The sequence below is a fragment of the Spinacia oleracea genome, chromosome 2, assembly GCF_020520425.1.
Source record: "Spinacia oleracea cultivar Varoflay chromosome 2, BTI_SOV_V1, whole genome shotgun sequence".
Taxonomy (NCBI): Eukaryota; Viridiplantae; Streptophyta; class Magnoliopsida; order Caryophyllales; family Amaranthaceae; genus Spinacia; species Spinacia oleracea.
The window spans coordinates 23,339,692-23,347,325 of NC_079488.1; the positions used below are offsets into that span (position 1 = coordinate 23,339,692).

Genomic DNA, 7,634 nt, shown 5'->3' on the forward strand with positions numbered 1-7,634 from the left:
TTGGTGTACAAGTATTTAATTACGGAGTAAAATCTAATTTCATGAATCTCGCTTCTGATTTGTTTGCGAGAAATTTGTTAATTATTTCCTATCGAAATTCGATTGGTTTTATCATTGATGGTTAATTCGTCAATTGCTGTGAGATTTTGTTACTTGAATAATGTTTTGAGTACATTTACAACTAGTTCTTGAATCTTGATATGCCGACACTAAATTATTGGGTACATACTTGGTGCGATACCACTAGAAAGGGGTGCACGAGCACCTCGTTCCACTTGTATAATTCTAAACTTCTACTCCGTACTAGAGCTGTCAAAATAGGTCATCGGGTCGGGTTTGGGTTGGGTCATCTCGGGTTTCGGGTCATGATCAGGTCGGGTCGTGTCGGGTCAATATTTCATTCGGGTTGAGTTCGGGTTCGGTCGGGTCGATTTGAGGTCGGGTCATATCGGGTTTTTTCCTATCCCGGGTTCAGGTCGGGTTCGAGTCGGGTCACATTTCGGTCAGGTTTGATTTCGGGTTCGGGTCTTATCGGGTCGGGTTTAAGTCGGTTTGTAGCAGATAATTTCGAGTTCGGGTCTTATCGAGTCGGGTTTAAGTCGGTTTGCAATACAGTTATTTTCGGGTTCGGGTCTTAGTTTGGATCGGATAATAATCCGATCAAATAGAATTCAGATCGGGTCACTCTCAGGGACGGGTCAAACTCGGATCTGATAATTAACCTATACATTTTAAGGATTTTATATTCTAAAAAATTTTGTTTAACTTATTTTAGAGTTAAATTTTTCAATATTTAGCAATAAATAATTAAAATAGATATATCAATGAAGTTAATATTTGGTCGTGTCATTGATAACTCGGGTAAATCGAGTAGCGGGTTCTCACAGGTCGGGTCAATAGCAGGTTTCATCGAGTTACAATCGGTTTCGGGTTGACATCGGGTCGGGTATCAAATCGGGTTCGGGTCATTGTTCGGTCGGGTCAGTTCGGTTATCGGTCATTTTCGGGTCGGGTGTCTGGTTCGGGTTCGGGTGTTACAACATCGGGTTAAAATCGGTTATCGGTTTTTTCGGGTCGGGTACAGGTCGGGTTTCGGGTTACCTGTTTTACCGTAATTTCGGGTCATGGTCAGTTACGGGTTCGGTCGGTTCAGGTCGGGTTTTCGGGTCGGGTCAGTTTTTGACAGCTCTACTCCGTACTTCGTATTTGCCAGTGTTTGCGACCGGGGTGGATCACGTTCCCCTTATCAAACTAGTCCGGAGTTAGTGCCTTGGGTGTTACACTTTTGTTTTTTTTGTTAGGAACGAGGCACACAGACAATAGATTTAGGGGCCGTTTGGTTGGAGAAAGGGAAAGGGAAAGGGAAAGAGAATGAGAATGGGAATCAAGGAGAATGGAATGAAAACCCTTTGTTTAAGAATGTTGTTTGGTTTGTCCATTCTTCTCCCCTCTCTCTCTCCTAAGTAAGATAATAAATAATAAATAGTAAATAAATAAATAATTATTAATTAATATTTATTATTTATTATTTATTACTAATTATTTATTATTCATTATTGATTATTAATTATTAATTATTATTTATTATGTATTTATTATTTAATATTAACTATTTAATATTAATTATTTTTTATTAATTATTTAATATTCATTGTTTATATTTATTATTTTATTATTAATTACTAATTATAAAGTATTAATTATTAACTGTTAATTGTTAATTGTTAATTATTAATTATTAATTATTAATTATTAATTATTAATTATTAATTATGAATTATTAATTATTAATTATGAATTATGAATTATGAATTATGAATTATTAATTATGAATTATGAATTATGAATTATTAATTATGAAATATTTATTATTAATTATTAATTATTAATTATTAATTATTAATTATTAATTATTAATTATTAATTATTAATTATTAATTATTAATTATTAATTATTAATTATTAATTATTAATTATTAATTATTAATTATTAATTATTAATTATTAATTATTAATTATTAATTATTAATTATAAAGTATTAATTATAAAGTATTAATTATTAAGTATTAATTAATAATTAATAATTAATAATTATAAATAATAATTAATAATTAATAATTAATAATTAATAATTAATAATTAATAATTAATAATTAATAATTAATAATTAATAATTAATAAATAATAAATAATAAATAACAAATAATAATTAATAATTATTAATTAATAATTATTAATAATTAATAATTAATAATGAATAATGAATAATTAATAATTAATAATTATTAATTATTAATTATTAATTATTAATTATTAATTATTATTTATTATTTATTATTATTATTTATTATTATTAAAGAGTGGTCAAGGGAAAGGGAATGACAAACCTTGGGGGGCGGTAGGGTATCATTGTAGAGGGATTTGGGGGTAAGTGAAAAAGAAAATAGGGTAAAGGGAATGACAAAAACCACCAAACAAATAACAACAAATGGAATGAAGCTCCATCATTCCCTTTCCCTTTCCTGAAAATCCCCAACCAAACGCCCCCTTACTATGGTGAGAGGAGATTCGATCCTGAAACTTATCGTACATCGTCAGTGTTAACCACTATGCGAAGACTTCGTTGGTGCCTTAGTTACACGTACTAGTAAGGGGTTGAAGTAAGATTTAAAGGTTCATAAGCTCGACTTCAACTGTTCATTTCCCACTTAATTTGGGCACTTTGAGGGCTAGATTCTCTTACTTCCCTATATCAAAGTGTCGGATGACAGAGCTCGGCCCAGTCTAAACTTGTTTCACAGAGTATCTAGAAAAAAAAAGTTGGTCACTTTGATGGGTACTACATATATGATACAAAAACACAAGTTAGTTATGTGAAATTGTGCTCCATTTTTCTAAGACAGCTACATTTTATTGTCACGTGTTCCTTCTAGAGTTGTTAAAACAGTTACTTGAGTCGGGTTCAGGTCAGGTCATCTTGGGTCTCGGAACATGATCAGGTCGGGTCGTACAGGTCGGGTCGTGCAGGTCGGGTTCAGGTCGGGTTCGGTCAGTTGATTATTTGTTGGGTTATATTGGGTTATTTTTTCATTTCGGTATAGGTCGGGTCCGAGTCGGGTTTTGTCGGGTTTTTTTCTAGTCGGGTACAATTTCGGGTTCGGGTCGGGTACAATTTCGGGTTCGGGTCTTAACGAGTCGGGTTTGAGTCAGGCTTGTAGTAGTCAAGTTCGGATCGGATAATTATTGGGTCGGTTAAAATTCAAGTAGGATTCACTATCGTACACGAGTTAAGACTGAGTCAAAAAAAACTATCAGGTCTAGTCAAGTTTTAACCTTATAATTAACTTTTATAAATTTTTTTAAACGCTTTTCACTTGTTCTAGATTCACTACAAGAAAAACGTTTTTTGGCAACGAAATGTTTCGTTGCCAAATATATCTTTGGCAACGAGAACACGTTATAGGAACGAAATGCGCTTGTTATGGGAGATGGCGTTACGAAAGGTAACAACAACCACAATATTTTGTTGGGAAAAATGACATTTTAGCAACGACAATTTTGTAGCTGAATATAACTTGTTGCCAAAGTTCCAAATTTGAATGGAGAATATAAATTATCTTTTGTAACGAGTGGACTTGTTGCGAAATATAGCTTTTTTGGCCACAAAACATTTTGTTGCCAAACCAACTTTATCGTAACAACGTTTTCGTTGCCAAAACTATATATTCTGTATTTATTATCAAATACAGAACTTATTATTTGCAACAAAATTGTTGTTCCGAAAGAATGTTTTCAGCCACGATAACGTTCGTTACGAATGATCTTCCTTTAGCCACGAAAATATTTGTCATGAAAGATCTTTATCGCAAAAAAATCATCAAAATCATTCTACAATATCACATCAATATTTTTAGTTGCTTGTAGCCCTATAGCATTGCAAAATCATACACAATGTGCAATCTGTTCACAATTTTAAATTCAAAGTCACAGTACAAACTTAATTAAAAAGTAGCCAAATAATAGCCCTGCATACACCAGTTTAATGTATGTTCCTTACAAAAATCCACCCAAATTCCATAAAACTATGATCATATTTACCAAAATAAACATCACTTTCCGCAAAATATATGCATTTTTAAGATTTCCAAAATTAGCCAGTACTATTTCAGTGGGTCCTCTTGTTTGACAAAAAGTGGTTAGACAACCATGCTAGCTACTTGAAATTGGATATGCAACTTGTAGTCCTCATTATCCAATCCATCATTCGTGATTCCTGAATTAAATAAAAGATGCTATAATGAATCAACAATCAAAATAAATAGCTATTGTATACAAATTAAGATAGAGATAAAATAAATCAACATATTTTGCCAAGGATAAACTTAGCTCTACTATACAGTAAGTAAATTCCACAGGGTAGCTAAGTAGAAGAATATACTTATAGAATACAAGCAGCAATATGAGATGAATTGGATTGCCCTTGAAAGTTAAAGAGTGTCCTTATCTTAAGAAACAATGTCCATAAGACCATATCTAAACCCAACTGATCAGATGAAGAAGTTTGATAACTATATTCTTAACTGATAAAAGTACTTCAGACAATCTTAAGTCCCTTAACCGCATTATTTGGGTAAGATTCACTCCATGACTTGATTATATTGCTGATATAGCCAATGTTTTATATATAACCCCGATTCCCTAAGACAAACTTCACTTATTTATTCTACTTTCTGGTAGGTGTCAAAATTATAGAAAATGGTCTTTAAACACTTTCATTAAGCATATACATGTTCATGTTGCTTAACATTTGCATGAATCGCCTCTCCATATTTTCCATAGTGCGTTTTTGCTCTTCTTTATAGGCATCCGTGTCTTTCTTATTTGCCTCTAGCTCACTCTGTAAATGAGTTATCTGCTCTTGTTGCTTAATCATTATTTGTTGTTGTTCTTCTTGTAGCCTCGCTTTAGCTGAACCTCCATATCCGTTGCCTTTGCCTCGTGTGTACCCAGGCTTAGGACCAAGTACATGAAGCAACATTTCATCTTGTATCTGAGGACGTGCTTGGTCTCCTTCAGGTTCTTTATCCTTGTCTTGCACAAGTTGATGAAGTTGTACCTGTGATATATTGTTTGGATATTAACATAATTAAAACATTGATGCATGCATAACAAACTGCAACAAGTAATCTCATTTTGCATGACCAAATTGCAAAATAAAAAGCAAGTTAAAATACATACTATGTCACTAGAGCAACTTTAGGACTTCCATTAGTGTGGATATCAACCCTAGCAACATGTTTCTTTTTTTAACATTATACTAGGGTGATTATAATCATAGTTTAGACTACCTATTTATGCAAAGTATATCATATATTTGATAAATAAGAAATATGTTAATCATGGTAAACAAAGAATGTATTTGCAAAGTAGAGAAAGAAAACCACCTAGACCAAAACCTAAAAACAAACTGAAGGAGAAAGCACGCGCTCAACGAGAAAACAAACTCTAAAAGTCAACTAGAGTCAACTTAAGTCAAAGTGAGACTCTTCAAGCAATCTCCCTGAAATTCATATTCTTGCCTTCCAAAAATAAGAGAACAACACAAAATTGAACAGACCAACAACAATATCCCAACAGATAGAAGAGATGAACAGGAACAAATACCAGTCCAAAGAAAATAAGTGGCAGCAAAACAACCCCAGCAAACAAAAGCAGAATAAAAGAGGAAGGCGCTTGCTTTTGTTCTATTATAATACTCACATGTATATCCTTAGAGCGATCATCATTAACCCACTGCAAAACTCCTTCACCATATGTTGTTGTGTGTTGAGCAAGCCATATTACATCAGCGGGAGGCGTCACCCCACCATTCTTCTCGGTCTAAATTCATCACATTATATTAGAATCATATTTTTCATAAAAAAAAACTAATACATTAGCTCAGTATGTAACCTTACCAATATATACTCAGACTCGGGAAAAGATAAGTTCCCTGTGGTGTGTTTGATCTAGTTCTCGGATCTTCGATTCTTACTGTTTTGTGCACTTCTTTTCTGCATTTTTTGACTAAAATTAATTGATATACATTTAAAACTAGCAACTTATCAACCCAGGCAAGATATAAGAGAGGGTTTACCTTGAACTTATCGTCATCGAATTATGAATACAGCACAACATGCTTCCCAACTTGCAATCGGAAAATCAGGAGGCGGATTTTCTAACCGCTCCTGATGTGTATCACCACATTCTTTGTAATAAGCATGCAAGCGAGCTTTCCAGAATCGATACAAGCGTTGCATTGCATCAGTTGCAAAAGCTTGAAGTCGGGGTAGTTGTGTATTAGAATCTTTAATGTTGACTTGATTCAAGTTATTATTTAGTCAGGTCAATGACAAATTGGGTTGTCAACAGGTCGCGTAAAACTAGGTAACTCGTTGTCACAAATTGTGTCAATAACATGCTTAATCGGGTTATAACCGATTTCGGGTTAACATCGGGCCGGGTGTTGAATCGGGTTCGGGTTATTTTTCCCGTTGGGTGCCAGGTTCGGATCCGGGTCATGTATTAACGGGTCAAAATCAGTCGTCAGTTTTAACGGGTTAGATACGATCGGGTTACGAGTTTCATATTTTAACAACATTTCGGGTCTCGGGTCGGGTCCGGATCCATAAAAATACAGGTCGGTTTCTCGGATCGGATCAGCTTTTGACAGCTCTAGTTCCTCCTAGTTCACGGAAGGTGCCAAATTCGACCAGGATGATGTAGTTGTGAAGAGGTACATCGTACACCATATTTCTCTTGCATGTACCGTTTACACACGACGTGTATGATGCACTTGTCAGATGCTACATATATGATGTACTTGCTAGATGCTACACAGAGAACGTACGTGGTGCGTGCTCCGATCCATTTTTTCCCAAACAAAGGAACAATTTTCCATTTGGATATTTGAGACTCAGTAAACTTAGGTCTAGGACTCTAGGTGCTTGTAATGGCTATCATGAGTGCCTTTGTGCTTGAGGAGGCAGGCGCTTAGCAATATTGCGTGGGATGTTCTGTGATATGATAATACAATCGATAGCTAGTAGGAAAGGCCTATCCGAGTTAGTAACTGGGGTGATGATAAATGTTGCAAGTTACGACAACATTTAATTGTCGCAATTTTATGTGTCGGAGTTTAATAGGTACATATAGGCGCCACGTAGACTATACATCATCAGAATATTTTACTATCAATTCAATATTTTTAAAAGTTAAATATTTTAGTTTACAATTTAAATCATGACACATAAGCATGCCCTGTCATCATCGTGACACGGCTTAAATGTCGCATGTTACGACCTTTATCATTTTCATAATTAATATACTCAAGATTGCTTAATCAATACTCTCTCCGTATTTATTTAAGGGATACATTTGGCCGGGCACGTGTATGAAGAAGAAGAATATAATTAATGAAATAAAGTAATAAAACAAGTGGAGTTGGGTAGATGTTTTAATAAGTAAAAACAAGTGGGGATCGTGTCATTTTAGAGGGTGGGGGATGGGAGTGAGGTGTAGATAAATTATTTAATTAGATGTTGGGGTTGATAATTTACTAAAAATAGTAAGTGTATCTCTTAAATAAATACGA

The 7,634-nt window shown here is 34.0% G+C and overlaps 1 long non-coding RNA gene across 1 annotated transcript; it reads right to left on the reverse strand.

The window, feature by feature from the left end:
- Positions 1-4,383: 4,383 nt before the first annotated feature.
- LOC130467775 (uncharacterized) lies at positions 4,384-6,142 on the reverse strand. The gene is made up of 3 exons (XR_008927573.1): positions 5,959-6,142; positions 5,762-5,881; positions 4,384-5,117 (listed from the first exon to the last, which is right to left on the reverse strand). It is a non-coding gene; the product is annotated as an uncharacterized lncRNA (long non-coding RNA).
- Between the last annotated feature and the right edge of the window lie 1,492 nt (positions 6,143-7,634).